Below are 14,642 nucleotides of genomic sequence, written 5' to 3'. Positions count from 1 at the left end.
GCGTTCCCGTCGCATCTCAAGAGGAGGCGCTCTAAACAGGAGAGGCGAGAGGAACTCCAGGGTCGTGCCACCATTCCAAGAGTCCCCCAGATGTGTCATTCCATTCCAGAGGAACCTGTTTTCCCTGCACTGCCTTGACGTTCAAGCCGAGGATCGACTCCCACCACGTGTGCACGTGGGCCAGCCCTGTGGGAAAGCCTCGTGGGAAAGACTCGAGGGAAAACCATAGATCCTTTGATGCACGCGGCGGACTGCTTGACACTGCTGCTACAGCTCTGGAGGAAAGCGCAAGTGCATGCCCGCATTCGAGACGAGGACTGACTCCCCTGGGGAGACTCTAGAAGTACCCCAAGATCCATGTCAGCACTGGAGAGGAATCCTCACTTTCGGAACCCGAATCCACACAAGGTCTTAGGCCCCGGCATCGACGGGAGAAGAATCCCTTAGGGCCCCCTAGGAACTCGCATGGGGACTGGCCTTTCCTTAGGCCACCAGAGCGGGTCCCTGCGGTCCCCGTCGTATGTCGAGAGCACCTGCCGCAACTCGAGAAAATCCAGGAGGTTTTGCCCTCCAGGCGAGATGAGGCCCATTTCCGCTGAGGCTTCACGAGGCTAATCACATCTAACCACTGGAACTTCCAAAGGGTCCTTCACACCCTTGCTGCAACTCAAGAAGTTCCCCGACATACCCGTCTCCACTCGAGAGGAAGCACGAGGGTCCCGCACACATCCAGGGAAGCCCCTTTTCCGCCTCCTAGCTCGAGATGAGGGATCCTTTCCCTGTTTCGTAGGGAAAGAATTCCCGGCGTTCCCGTCGCATCTCAAGAGGAGGCGCTCTCCACAGGAAAGGCGAGAGGAACTCCAGGGTCGTGCCAACATTCCAAGAGTCCCCCAGATGTGTCAGTCCATTCCAGAGGAACCTTTTTTCCCTGAACTGCCTTGACGTTCAAGCTGAGGATCGACTCCCACCACGTGTGCACGTGGGACAGCCCTTTGGGAAAGCCTCGTGGGAAAGCCTCGTGGGAAAGACTCGAGGGAAAACCATAGATCCTGTGACCACACGGCAGACTGCGTGACACTGCTGCTACCGATCTGGAGGAAAGCGCAAGTGCATGCCCGCATTCGAGACGAGGACTGACTCCCCTGGGGAGACTCCAGAAGTACCCCAAGATCAATGTCACCACTGGAGAGGAATCCTCAGGTTCCGGCCCCGACTCCACACAAGGTCTTAGGCCACGGCATTGACAGGAGTGGAATCCCGAGAGGCCCCCGAGGAACTCGCATGGGGACTGGCCTTTCCTGAGGCCACCAGAGCGGGTCCCTGAGGTCCCCGTCGTAAGTCGAGAGCACCTGCCGCAACTCGAGAAAATCCAGGAGGTTTTGCCCTCCAGGCGAGATGAGGCCCATTTCCGCTGAGGCTTCTCGAGGCCAATCACATCTAACCACTGGAACTTCCAAAGGGTCCTTCACACCCTTGCTGCAACTCAAGCAGTTCCGCGACATACCCGTCTCCACTCGAGAGGAAGCAAGTGGGGTCCCGCACACATCCAGGGGAGCCCCGTTTACTCCTCCTAGCTCGAGATGAGGGATCCTTTCCCTGTTTCGTAGGGAAAGAATTCCCGGCGTTCCCGTCGCATCTCAAGAGGAGACTCTCTCCACAGGAGCGGCGAGAGGAACTCCAGGGTCGTGCCACCATTCCAAGAGACCCCCAGATGTATCAGTCCATACCAGAGGAACCAGTTTTCCCTGCACTGCCTTGACGTTCAAGCCGAGGATCGACTCCCACCACGTGTGCACGTGGGGCAGCCCTGTGGGAAAGCCTCGTGGGAAAGCCTCGTGGGAAAGACTCGAGGGAAAACCATAGATCCTTTGATCCACGCGGCGGACTGCGTGACACTGCTGCTACCGCTCTGGAGGAAAGCGCAAGTGCATGCCCGCATTCGAGAGGAGGACTGACTCCCCTGGGGAGACTCCAGAAGTACCCCAAGATCCATGTCAGCACTGGAGAGGAATGCTCAGGTTCCGGCCCCGACTCCACACAAGGGTTAGGCCCCAGCATCGCCGGGAGAGGAATCCCGAGAGGACCCGAGGAACTCGCATGGCGACTGGCCTTTCATGAGGCCACCAGAGCGGGTCTCTGAGGTCCCCGTCGTAAGTCGAGAGCACCTGCCGCAACTCGAGAAAATCCAGGAGGTTTTGCTCTCCAGGCGAGATGAGGCCCATTTCCGCTGAGGCTTCTCGAGGCTAATCACTTCTAACCACTGGAACTTCCAAAGGGTCCTTCACACGCTTGCTGCAACTCAAGATGTTCCCCGACAAACCCGTCTCCACTCGAGAGGAAGCACGTGGGGTCCCGCACACATCCAGGGGAGCCCCGTTTCCGCCTCCTAGCTCGAGATGAGGGATCCTTTCCCTGTTTCGTAGGGAAAGAATTCCCGGCGTTGCCGTCGCATCTCAAGAGGAGGCGCTCTCCACAGGAAAGGCGAGAGGAACTCCAGGGTCGTGGCACCATTCCAAGAGACCCCCAGATGTGTCAGTCCATTCCAGAGGAACCTGTTTTCCCTGCACTGCCTTGACGTTCAAGCCGAGGATCCACTCCCACCACGTGTGCACGTGGGACAGCCCTGTGGGAAAGCCTCGTGGGAAAGCCTCGAGGGAAAGATTCGAGGGCAAACCATAGATCCTTTGATCCACGCGGTGGACTGCGTGACACTGCTGCTACCGCTCTGGAGGAAAGCGCAAGTGCATGCCCGCATTCGAGACGAGGACTGACTCCCCTGGGGAGACTCCAGAAGTACCCCAAGATCCATGTCAGCACTGGAGAGGAATCCTCAGGTTCCGGCCCCGACTCCACACAAGGGTTAGGTCCCAGCATCGACGGGAGAGGAATCCCGAGAGGACCCGAGGAACTCGCATGGCGACTGGCCTTTCCTGAGGCCACCAGAGCGGGTCTCTGAGGTCCCCGTCGTAAGTCGAGAGCACCTGCCGCAACTCGAGAAAATCCAGGAGGTTTTGCTCTCCAGGCGAGATGAGGCCCATTTCCGCTGAGGCTTCTCGAGGCTAATCACGTCTAACCACTGGAACTTCCAAAGGGTCCTTCACACCCTTGCTGCAACTCAAGAAGTTCCCCGACATACCCGTCTCCACTCGAGAGGAAGCACGTGGGGTCCCGCACACATCCAGGGGAGCCCCGTTTCCGCCTCCTAGCTCGAGATGAGGGATCCTTTCCCTGTTTCGTAGGGAAAGAATTCCCGGCGTTCCCGTCGCATCTCAAGAGGAGGCGCTCTCCACAGGAAAGGCGAGAGGAACTCCAGGGTCGTGGCACCATTATAAGAGACCCGCAGATGTGTCAGTCCATTCCAGAGGAACCTGTTTTCCCTGCACTGCCTTGACGTTCAAGCCGAGGATCGACCCCCACCACGTGTGCACGTGGGACAGCCCTGTGGGAAAGCCTCGTGGGAAAGCCTGGTGGGAAAGACTCGAGGGAAAACCATAGATCCTTTGATCCACGCGGCGGACTGCGTGACACTGCTGCTACCGCTCTGGAGGAAAGCGCAAGTTCATGCCCGCATTCGAGACGAGGACTGACTCCCCTGGGGAGACTCCAGAAGTACCCCAAGATCCATGTCAGCACTGGAGAGGAATCCTCATGTTCCGGCCCCGACTCCACACAAGGTCTTAGGCCCCGGCATCGACGGGAGAGGAATCCCGAGAGGATCCCGAGGAACTCGCATGGGGACTGGCCTTTCCTGAGGCCACCAGAGCGGGTCCCTGAGGTCCCCGTCGTAAGTCGAGAGCACCTGCCGCAACTCGAGAAAATCCAGGAGGTTTTGCCCTCCAGGCGAGATGAGGCCCATTTCCGCTGAGGCTTCTCGAGGCCAATCACATCTAACCACTGGAACTTCCAAAGGGTCCTTCACACCCTTGCTGCAACTCAAGAAGTTCCCCGACATACCCGTCTCCACTCGAGAGGAAGCACGTGGGGTCCCGCACACATCCAGGGGAGCCCCGTTTCCGCCTCCTAGCTCGAGATGAGGGATCCTTTCCCTGTTTCGTAGGGAAAGAATTCCCGGCGTTGCCGTCGCATCTCAAGAGGAGGCGCTCTCCACAGGAAAGGCGAGAGGAACTCCAGGGTCGTGCCACCATTCCAAGAGACCCCCAGATGTGTCAGTCCATTCCAGAGGAACCTGTTTTCCCTGCACTGCCTTGACGTTCAAGCCGAGGATCGACTCCCAGCACGTGTGCACGTGGAACAGCCCTGTCGGAAAGCCTCGTGGGAAAGCCTCGTGGGAAAGACTCGAGGGAAAACCATAGATCATTTGATCCACGCGGCGGACTGCGTGACACTGCTGCTACCGCTCTGGAGGAAAGCGCAAGTTCATGCCCGCATTCGAGACGAGGACTGACTCCCCTGGGGAGACTCCAGAAGTACCCCAAGATCAATGTCACCACTGGAGAGGAATCCTCAGGTTCCGGCCCCGACTCCACACAAGGTCTTAGGCCACGGCATTGACAGGAGTGGAATCCCGAGAGGCCCCCGAGGAACTCGCATGGGGACTGGCCTTTCCTGAGGCCACCAGAGCGGGTCCCTGAGGTCCCCGTCGTAAGTCGAGAGCACCTGCCGCAACTCGAGAAAATCCAGGAGGTTTTGCCCTCCAGGCGAGATGAGGCCCATTTCCGCTGAGGCTTCTCGAGGCCAATCACATCTAACCACTGGAACTTCCAAAGGGTCCTTCACACCCTTGCTGCAACTCAAGCAGTTCCGCGACATACCCGTCTCCACTCGAGAGGAAGCAAGTGGGGTCCCGCACACATCCAGGGGAGCCCCGTTTACGCCTCCTAGCTCGAGATGAGGGATCCTTTCCCTGTTTCGTAGGGAAAGAATTCCCGGCGTTCCCGTCGCATCTCAAGAGGAGACTCTCTCCACAGGAGCGGCGAGAGGAACTCCAGGGTCGTGCCACCATTCCAAGAGACCCCCAGATGTATCAGTCCATACCAGAGGAACCAGTTTTCCCTGCACTGCCTTGACGTTCAAGCCGAGGATCGACTCCCACCACGTGTGCACGTGGGGCAGCCCTGTGGGAAAGCCTCGTGGGAAAGCCTCGTGGGAAAGACTCGAGGGAAAACCATAGATCCTTTGATCCACGCGGCGGACTGCGTGACACTGCTGCTACCGCTCTGGAGGAAAGCGCAAGTGCATGCCCGCATTCGAGAGGAGGACTGACTCCCCTGGGGAGACTCCAGAAGTACCCCAAGATCCATGTCAGCACTGGAGAGGAATGCTCAGGTTCCGGCCCCGACTCCACACAAGGGTTAGGCCCCAGCATCGCCGGGAGAGGAATCCCGAGAGGACCCGAGGAACTCGCATGGCGACTGGCCTTTCATGAGGCCACCAGAGCGGGTCTCTGAGGTCCCCGTCGTAAGTCGAGAGCACCTGCCGCAACTCGAGAAAATCCAGGAGGTTTTGCTCTCCAGGCGAGATGAGGCCCATTTCCGCTGAGGCTTCTCGAGGCTAATCACTTCTAACCACTGGAACTTCCAAAGGGTCCTTCACACGCTTGCTGCAACTCAAGATGTTCCCCGACAAACCCGTCTCCACTCGAGAGGAAGCACGTGGGGTCCCGCACACATCCAGGGGAGCCCCGTTTCCGCCTCCTAGCTCGAGATGAGGGATCCTTTCCCTGTTTCGTAGGGAAAGAATTCCCGGCGTTGCCGTCGCATCTCAAGAGGAGGCGCTCTCCACAGGAAAGGCGAGAGGAACTCCAGGGTCGTGGCACCATTCCAAGAGACCCCCAGATGTGTCAGTCCATTCCAGAGGAACCTGTTTTCCCTGCACTGCCTTGACGTTCAAGCCGAGGATCCACTCCCACCACGTGTGCACGTGGGACAGCCCTGTGGGAAAGCCTCGTGGGAAAGCCTCGAGGGAAAGATTCGAGGGCAAACCATAGATCCTTTGATCCACGCGGTGGACTGCGTGACACTGCTGCTACCGCTCTGGAGGAAAGCGCAAGTGCATGCCCGCATTCGAGACGAGGACTGACTCCCCTGGGGAGACTCCAGAAGTACCCCAAGATCCATGTCAGCACTGGAGAGGAATCCTCAGGTTCCGGCCCCGACTCCACACAAGGGTTAGGTCCCAGCATCGACGGGAGAGGAATCCCGAGAGGACCCGAGGAACTCGCATGGCGACTGGCCTTTCCTGAGGCCACCAGAGCGGGTCTCTGAGGTCCCCGTCGTAAGTCGAGAGCACCTGCCGCAACTCGAGAAAATCCAGGAGGTTTTGCTCTCCAGGCGAGATGAGGCCCATTTCCGCTGAGGCTTCTCGAGGCTAATCACGTCTAACCACTGGAACTTCCAAAGGGTCCTTCACACCCTTGCTGCAACTCAAGAAGTTCCCCGACATACCCGTCTCCACTCGAGAGGAAGCACGTGGGGTCCCGCACACATCCAGGGGAGCCCCGTTTCCGCCTCCTAGCTCGAGATGAGGGATCCTTTCCCTGTTTCGTAGGGAAAGAATTCCCGGCGTTCCCGTCGCATCTCAAGAGGAGGCGCTCTCCACAGGAAAGGCGAGAGGAACTCCAGGGTCGTGGCACCATTATAAGAGACCCGCAGATGTGTCAGTCCATTCCAGAGGAACCTGTTTTCCCTGCACTGCCTTGACGTTCAAGCCGAGGATCGACCCCCACCACGTGTGCACGTGGGACAGCCCTGTGGGAAAGCCTCGTGGGAAAGCCTGGTGGGAAAGACTCGAGGGAAAACCATAGATCCTTTGATCCACGCGGCGGACTGCGTGACACTGCTGCTACCGCTCTGGAGGAAAGCGCAAGTTCATGCCCGCATTCGAGACGAGGACTGACTCCCCTGGGGAGACTCCAGAAGTACCCCAAGATCCATGTCAGCACTGGAGAGGAATCCTCATGTTCCGGCCCCGACTCCACACAAGGTCTTAGGCCCCGGCATCGACGGGAGAGGAATCCCGAGAGGATCCCGAGGAACTCGCATGGGGACTGGCCTTTCCTGAGGCCACCAGAGCGGGTCCCTGAGGTCCCCGTCGTAAGTCGAGAGCACCTGCCGCAACTCGAGAAAATCCAGGAGGTTTTGCCCTCCAGGCGAGATGAGGCCCATTTCCGCTGAGGCTTCTCGAGGCCAATCACATCTAACCACTGGAACTTCCAAAGGGTCCTTCACACCCTTGCTGCAACTCAAGAAGTTCCCCGACATACCCGTCTCCACTCGAGAGGAAGCACGTGGGGTCCCGCACACATCCAGGGGAGCCCCGTTTCCGCCTCCTAGCTCGAGATGAGGGATCCTTTCCCTGTTTCGTAGGGAAAGAATTCCCGGCGTTGCCGTCGCATCTCAAGAGGAGGCGCTCTCCACAGGAAAGGCGAGAGGAACTCCAGGGTCGTGGCACCATTCCAAGAGACCCCCAGATGTGTCAGTCCATTCCAGAGGAACCTGTTTTCCCTGCACTGCCTTGACGTTCAAGCCGAGGATCGACTCCCAGCACGTGTGCACGTGGAACAGCCCTGTCGGAAAGCCTCGTGGGAAAGCCTCGTGGGAAAGACTCGAGGGAAAACCATAGATCATTTGATCCACGCGGCGGACTGCGTGACACTGCTGCTACCGCTCTGGAGGAAAGCGCAAGTGCATGCCCGCATTCGAGACGAGGACTGACTCCCCTGGGGAGACTCCAGAAGTACCCCAAGATCCATGTCAGCACTGGAGAGGAATCCTCAGGTTCCGGCCCCGACTCCACACAAGGTCTTAGGCCCTGGCATTGACGGGAGAGGAATCCCGAGAGGCCCCCGAGGAACTCGCATGGGGACTGGCCTTTCCTGAGGCCACCAGAGCGGGTCCCTGAGGTCCCCGTCGTAAGTCGAGAGCACCTGCCGCAACTCGAGAAAATCCAGGAGGTTTTGCCCTCCAGGCGAGATGAGGCCCATTTCCGCTGAGGCTTCTCGAGGCTAATCACATCTAACCACTGGAACTTCCAAAGGGTCCTTCACACCCTTGCTGCAACTCATGCAGTTCCGCGACATACCCGTCTCCACTCGAGAGGAAGCAAGTGGGGGCCCGAACACATCCAGGGGAGCCCCGTTTCCGCCTCCTAGCTCGAGATGAGGGATCCTTTCCCTGTTTCGTAGGGAAAGAATTCCAGGCGTTCCCGAAGAGGTGGCGCTCTCCACAGGAAAGGAGAGAGGAACTCCAGGGTCGTGCCACCATTCCAAGAGACCCCCAGATGTGTCAGTCCATTCCAGAGGAACCTGTTTTCCCTGCACTGCCTTGACGTTCAAGCCGAGGATCGACTCCCAGCACGTGTGCACGTGGAACAGCCCTGTCGGAAAGCCTCGTGGGAAAGCCTCGTGGGAAAGACTCGAGGGAAAACCATAGATCATTTGATCCACGCGGCGGACTGCGTGACACTGCTGCTACCGCTCTGGAGGAAAGCGCAAGTGCATGCCCGCATTCGAGACGAGGACTGACTCCCCTGGGGAGACTCCAGAAGTACCCCAAGATCCATGTCAGCACTGCAGAGAAATCCTCACGTTCGGACCCCGACTCCACACAAGGTCGTAGGCCCCGTCATCGACGGGAGAGGAATCCCGAGAGGCCCCCGAGGAACTCGCATGGGGACTGGCCTTTCCTTAGGCCACCAGAGCGGGTCCCTGAGGTCCCCGTCGTAAGTCGAGAGCACCTGCCGCAACTCGAGAAAATCCAGGAAGTTTTGCCCTCCAGGCGAGATGAGGCCCATTTCCGCTGAGGGTTCTCGAGGCCAATCACTTCTAACCACTGGAACTTCCAAAGGGTCCTTCACACCCTTGCTGCAACTCAAGAAGTTCCCCGACATACCCGTCTCCACTCGAGAGGAAACACCAGGGTCCCGCACACATCCAGGGGAGCCCCGTTTCCGCCTCCTAGCTCGAGATGAGGGATCCTTTCAATGTTTTGTAGGGAAAGAATTCCCGGCGTTCCCGTCGCATCTCAAGAGGAGGCGCTCTCCACAGGAAAGGCGAGAGGAACTCCAGGGTCGTGCCACCATTCCAAGAGTCCCCCAGATGTGTCAGTCCATTCCAGAGGAACGTGTTTTCCCTGAACTGCCTTGATGTTCAAGCCGAGGATCCACTCCCACCACGTGTGCACGTGGGACAACCCTGTGGGAAAGCCTCGTGGGAAAGCCTCGTGGGAAAGACTCGAGGGAAAACCATAGATCCTTTGATCCACGCGGCGGACTGCGTGACACTGCTGCTACCGCTCTGGAGGAAAGCGCAAGTGCATGCCCGCATTCGAGACGAGGACTGACTCCCCTGGGGAGACTCCAGAAGTACCCCAAGATCCATGTCAGCACTGGAGAGGAATCCTCAGGTTCCGGCCCCGACTCCACACAAGGTCTTCGGCCCCAGCATCGACGGGAGAGGAATCCCGAGAGGCCCCCGAGGAACTCGCATGGGGACTGGCCTTTCCTGAGGCCACCAGAGCGGGTCCCTGAGGTCCCCGTCGTAAGTCGAGAGCACCTGCCGCAACTCGAGAAAATCCAGGAGGTTTTTCCCTCCAGGCGAGATGAGGCCCATTTCCGCTGAGGCTTCTCGAGGCTAATCACGTCTAACCACTGGAACTTCCAAAGGGTCATTCACACCCTTGCTGCAACTCAAGAAGTTCCCCAACATACCCGTCTCCACTCGAGAGGAAGCACGTGGGTCCCGCACACATCCAGGGGAGACCCGTTTCCGCCTCCTAGCTCGAGATGAGGGATCCTTTCCCTGTTTCGTAGGGAAAGAATTCCCGGCGTTCCCGTCACATCTCAAGAGGAGGCGCTCTCCACAGGAAAGGCGAGAGGAACTCCAGGGTCGTGCCACCATTCCAAGAGTCCCCCAGATGTGTCAGTCCATTCCAGAGGAACCTGTTTTCCCTGCACTGCCTTGACGTTCAAGCCGAGGATCGACTCCAACCACGTGTGCACGTGGGACAGCCCTGTGGGAAAGCCTCGTGGGAAAGCCTCGTGGGAAAGGCTCGAGGGAAAACCATAGATCCTTTGAACCACGCGGTGGACTGCGTGACACTGCTGCTACCGCTCTGGAGGAAAGCGCAAGTGCATGCCCGCATTCGAGACGAGGACTGACTCCCCTGGGGAGACTCCAGAAGTACCCCAAGATCCATGTCAGCACTGGAGAGGAATCCTCATGTTCCGGCCCCGACTCCACACAAGGTCTTAGGCCCGGCATCGAAGGGAGAGTAATCCCGACAGGCCCCCGATGAATTCGCATGGGGACTGGCCTTTCCTGAGGCCACCAGAGCGGGTCCCTGAGGTCCCCGTCGTAAGTCGAGAGCACCTGCCGCAACTCGAGAAAATCCAGGAGGTTTTGCTCTCCAGGCGAGATGAGGCCCATTTCCGCTGAGGCTTCTCGAGGCTAATCACGTCTAACCACTGGAACTTCCAAAGGGTCCTTCACACCCTTGCTGGAACTCAAGAAGTTCCCCGACATACCCGTCTCCACTCGAGAGGAAGCACGTGGGGTCCCGCACACATCCAGGGGAGCCCCTTTTCCGCCTCCTATCTCGAGATGAGGGATCCTTTCCCTGTTTCGTAGGGAAAGAATTCCCAGCGTTCCCGTCGCATCTCAAGAGGAGGCGCTCTCCACAGGAAATGCGAGAGGAACTCCAGGGTCGTGCCACCATTCCAAGAGTCCCCCAGATGTGTCAGTCCATCCAAGAGGAACCTGTTTTCCCTTCACTGCCTTGACGTTCAAGCCGAAGATCGACTCCCACCACGTGTGCACGTGGGACAGCCCTGTGGGAAAGCCTCGTGGGAAAGCCTCGTGGGAAAGACTCGAGGGAAAACCATAGATCCTTTGATCCACGAGGCGGACTGCCTGACACTGCTGCTACCGCTCTGGAGGAAAGCGCAAGTGCATGCCCGCATTCGAGACGAGGACTGACTCCCCTGGGGAGACTCCAGAAGTACCCCAAGATCCATGTCAGCACTGGAGAGGAATCCTCAGGTTCCGGCCCCGACTCCACACAAGGTCTTAGGCCCCGGCATCGACGGGAGAGGAATCCCGAGAGGCCCCCGAGGAACTCGCATGAGGACTGGCCTTTCCTGAGGCCATCAGAGCGGGTCCCTGAGGTCCCCGTCGTAAGTCGAGAGCACCTGCCGCAACTCGAGAAAATCCAGGACGTTTTGCCCTCCAGGCGAGATGAGGCCCATTTCCGCTGAGGCTTCTCGAGGCCAATCACATCTAACCACTGGAACTTCCAAAGTGTCCTTCACACCCTTGCTGCAACTCAAGAAGTTCCCCGACATACCCGTCTCCACTCGAGAGGAAGCACGTGGGGTCCCGCACACATCCAGGTGCGACCCGTTTCCGCCTCCTAGCTCGAGATGAGGGATCCTTTCCCTGTTTCGTAGGGAAAGAATTCCCGGCGTTCCCGTCGCATCTCAAGAGGAGGCGCTCTCCACAGGAAAGGCGAGAGGAACTCCAGGGTCGTGGCACCATTCCAAGAGACCCCCAGATGTGTCAGTCCATTCCAGAGGACCCTGTTTTCCCTGCACTGCCTTGACGTTCAAGCCGAGGATCGACTCCCACCACGTGTGCACGTGGGACAGCCCTGTGGGAAAGCCTCGTGGGAAAGCCTCGTGGGAAAGACTCGAGGGAAAACCATAGATCCTGTGATCCACGCGGCAGACTGCGTGACACTGCTGCTACCGATCTGGAGGAAAGCGCAAGTGCATGCCCGCATTCGAGACGAGGACTGACTCCCCTGGGGAGACTCCAGAAGTACCCCAAGATCCATGTCAGCACTGGAGAGGAATCCTCAGGTTCCGGCCCCGACTCCACACAAGGTCTTAGGCCCCGGCATCGACGGGAGAGGAATCCCGAGAGGACCCCGAGGAACTCGCATGGGGACTGGCCTTTCCTGAGGCCACCAGAGCGGGTCCCCGAGGTCCCCGTCGTACGTCGAGAGCACCTGCCGCAACTCGAGAAAATCCAGGAGGTTTTGCCCTCCAGGCGAGATGAGGCCCATTTCCGCTGAGGCTTCTCGAGGCTAATCACTTCTAACCACTGGAACTTCCAAAGGGTCCTTCACACCCTTGCTGCAACTCAAGAAGTTCCCCGACATACCCGTCTCCACTCGAGACGAAGCACCAGGGTCCCGCACACATCCAGGGGAACCCCGTTTCCGCCTCCTAGCTCGAGATGAGGGATCCTTTCCCTGTTTTGTAGGGAAAGAATTCCCGGCGTTCCCGTCGCATCTCAAGAGGAGGCGCTCTCCACAGGAAAGGCGAGAGGAACTCCAGGGTCGTGCCACCATTCCAAGAGTCCCCCAGATGTGTCAGTCCATTCCAGAGGAACCTTTTTTCCCGGCACTGCCTTGACGTTCAAGCCGAGGATCCACTCCCACCACGTGTGCACGTGGGACAGCCCTGTGGGAAAGCCTCGTGGGAAAGCCTCGTGGGAAAGACTCGAGGGAAAACCATAGATCCTTTGATCCACGCGGCGGACTGCGTGACACTGCTGCTACCGCTCTGGAGGAAAGCGCAAGTGCATGCCCGCATTCGAGACGAGGACTGACTCCCCTGGGGAGACTCCAGAAGTACCCCAAGATCCATGTCAGCACTGGAGAGGAATCCTCAGGTTCCGGCCCCGACTCCACACAAGGGCTTCGGCCCCAGGATCGACGGGAGAGGAATCCCGAGAGGCCCCCGAGGAACTCGCATGGGGACTGGCCTTTCCTGAGGCCACCAGAGCGGGTCCCTGAGGTCCCCGTCGTAAGTCGAGAGCACCTGCCGCAACTCGAGAAAATCCAGGAAGTTTTGCCCTCCAGGCGAGATGAGGACCATTTCCGCTGAGGCTTCTCGAGGCCAATCACATCTAACCACTGGAACTTCCAAAGGGTCCTTCACACCCTTGCTGCAACTCAAGAAGTTCCCCGACATACCCGTCTCCACTCGAGAGGAAGCACGAGGGTCCCGCACACATCCAAGGGAGCCCCCTTTCCGCCTCACAGCTCGAGATGAGGGATCCTTTCCCTGTTTCGTAGGGAAAGAATTCCCGGCGTTCCCGAAGAGGTGGCGCTCTCCACAGGAAAGGAGAGAGGAACTCCAGAGTCGTGGCACCATTCCAAGAGACCCCCAGATGTGTCAGTCCATTCCAGAGGAACCTGTTTTCCCTGCACTGCCTTGACGTTCAAGCCGAGGATCGACTCCCAGCACGTGTGCACGTGGGACAGCCCTGTCGGAAAGCCTCGTGGGAAAGCCTCGTGGGAAAGACTCGAGGGAAAACCATAGATCCTTTGATCCACACGGCGGACTGCGTGACACTGCTGCTACCGCTCTGGAGGAAAGCGCAAGTGCATGCCCGCATTCGAGACGAGGACTGACTCCCCTGGGGAGACTCCAGAAGTAACCCAAGATCCATGTCACCACTGGAGAGGAATCCTCAGGTTCTGGCCCCGACTCCACACAAGGTCTTAGGCCCTGGCATCGACGGGAGAGGAATCCCGAGAGGCCCCCGAGGAACTCGCATGGGGACTGGCCTTTCCTGAGGCCACCAGAGCGGGTCCCTGAGGTCCCCGTCGTAAGTCGAGAGCACCTGCCGCAACTCGAGAAAATCCAGGAGGTTTTGCCCTCCATTCGAGATGAGGCCCATTTCCGCTGAGGCTTCTCGAGGCTAATCACATCTAACCACTGGAACTTCCAAAGGGTCCTTCACACCCTTGCTGCAACTCAAGCAGTTCCCCGACATACCCGTCTCCACTCGAGAGGAAGCAAGTGGGGTCCCGCACACATCCAGGGGAGCCCCGTTTCCGCCTCCTAGCTCGAGATGAGGGATCCTTTCCCTGTTTCGTAGGGAAAGAATTCCCGGCGTTCCCGTCGCATCTCAAGAGGAGACGCTCTCCACAGGAGAGGCGAGAGGAACTCCAGGGTCGTGCCACCATTCCAAGAGACCCCCAGATGTGTCAGTCCATACCAGAGGAACCAGTTTTCCCTGCACTGCCTTGACGTTCAAGCCGAGGATCGACTCCCACCACGTGTGCACGTGGGGCAGCCCTGTGGGAAAGCCTCGTGGGAAAGCGTCGTGGGAAAGACTCGAGGGAAAACCATAGATCCTTTGATCCACGCGGCGGACTGCGTGACACTGCTGCTACCGCTCTGGAGGAAAGCGCAAGTGCATGCCCGCATTCGAGACGAGGACTGACTCCCCTGGGGAGACTCCAGAAGTACCCCAGGATCCATGTCAGCACTGGAGAGTAAATCTCAGGTTCCGGCCCCGACTCCACACAAGGTCTTAGGCCCCGGCATCGAAGGGAGAGGAATCCCGAGAGGCCTCCGAGGAACTCGCATGGGGACTGGCCTTTCCTGAGGCCACCAGAGCGGTTCCCCGAGGTCCCCGTCGTAAGTCGAGAGCACCTGCCGCAACTCGAGAAAATCCAGGAGGTTTTGCCCTCCAGGTGAGATGAGGCCCATTTCCGCTGAGGCTTCTCGAGGACAATCACATCTAACCACTGGAACTTCCAAAGGGTCCTTCACACCCTTGCTGCAACTCAAGAAGTTCCCCGACATACCCGTCTCCCCTCGAGAGGAAGCACAAGGGTCCCGCACACATCCAGGGGAGCCCCGTTTCCGCCTCCCACCTCGAGATGAGG

Source organism: Ovis canadensis, chromosome 17 (assembly GCF_042477335.2).
Source record: "Ovis canadensis isolate MfBH-ARS-UI-01 breed Bighorn chromosome 17, ARS-UI_OviCan_v2, whole genome shotgun sequence".
Classification (NCBI taxonomy): domain Eukaryota; kingdom Metazoa; phylum Chordata; class Mammalia; order Artiodactyla; family Bovidae; genus Ovis; species Ovis canadensis.
The sequence above is the reverse complement of the archived record's forward strand: the minus strand, read 5'-3'. Positions refer to the sequence as shown.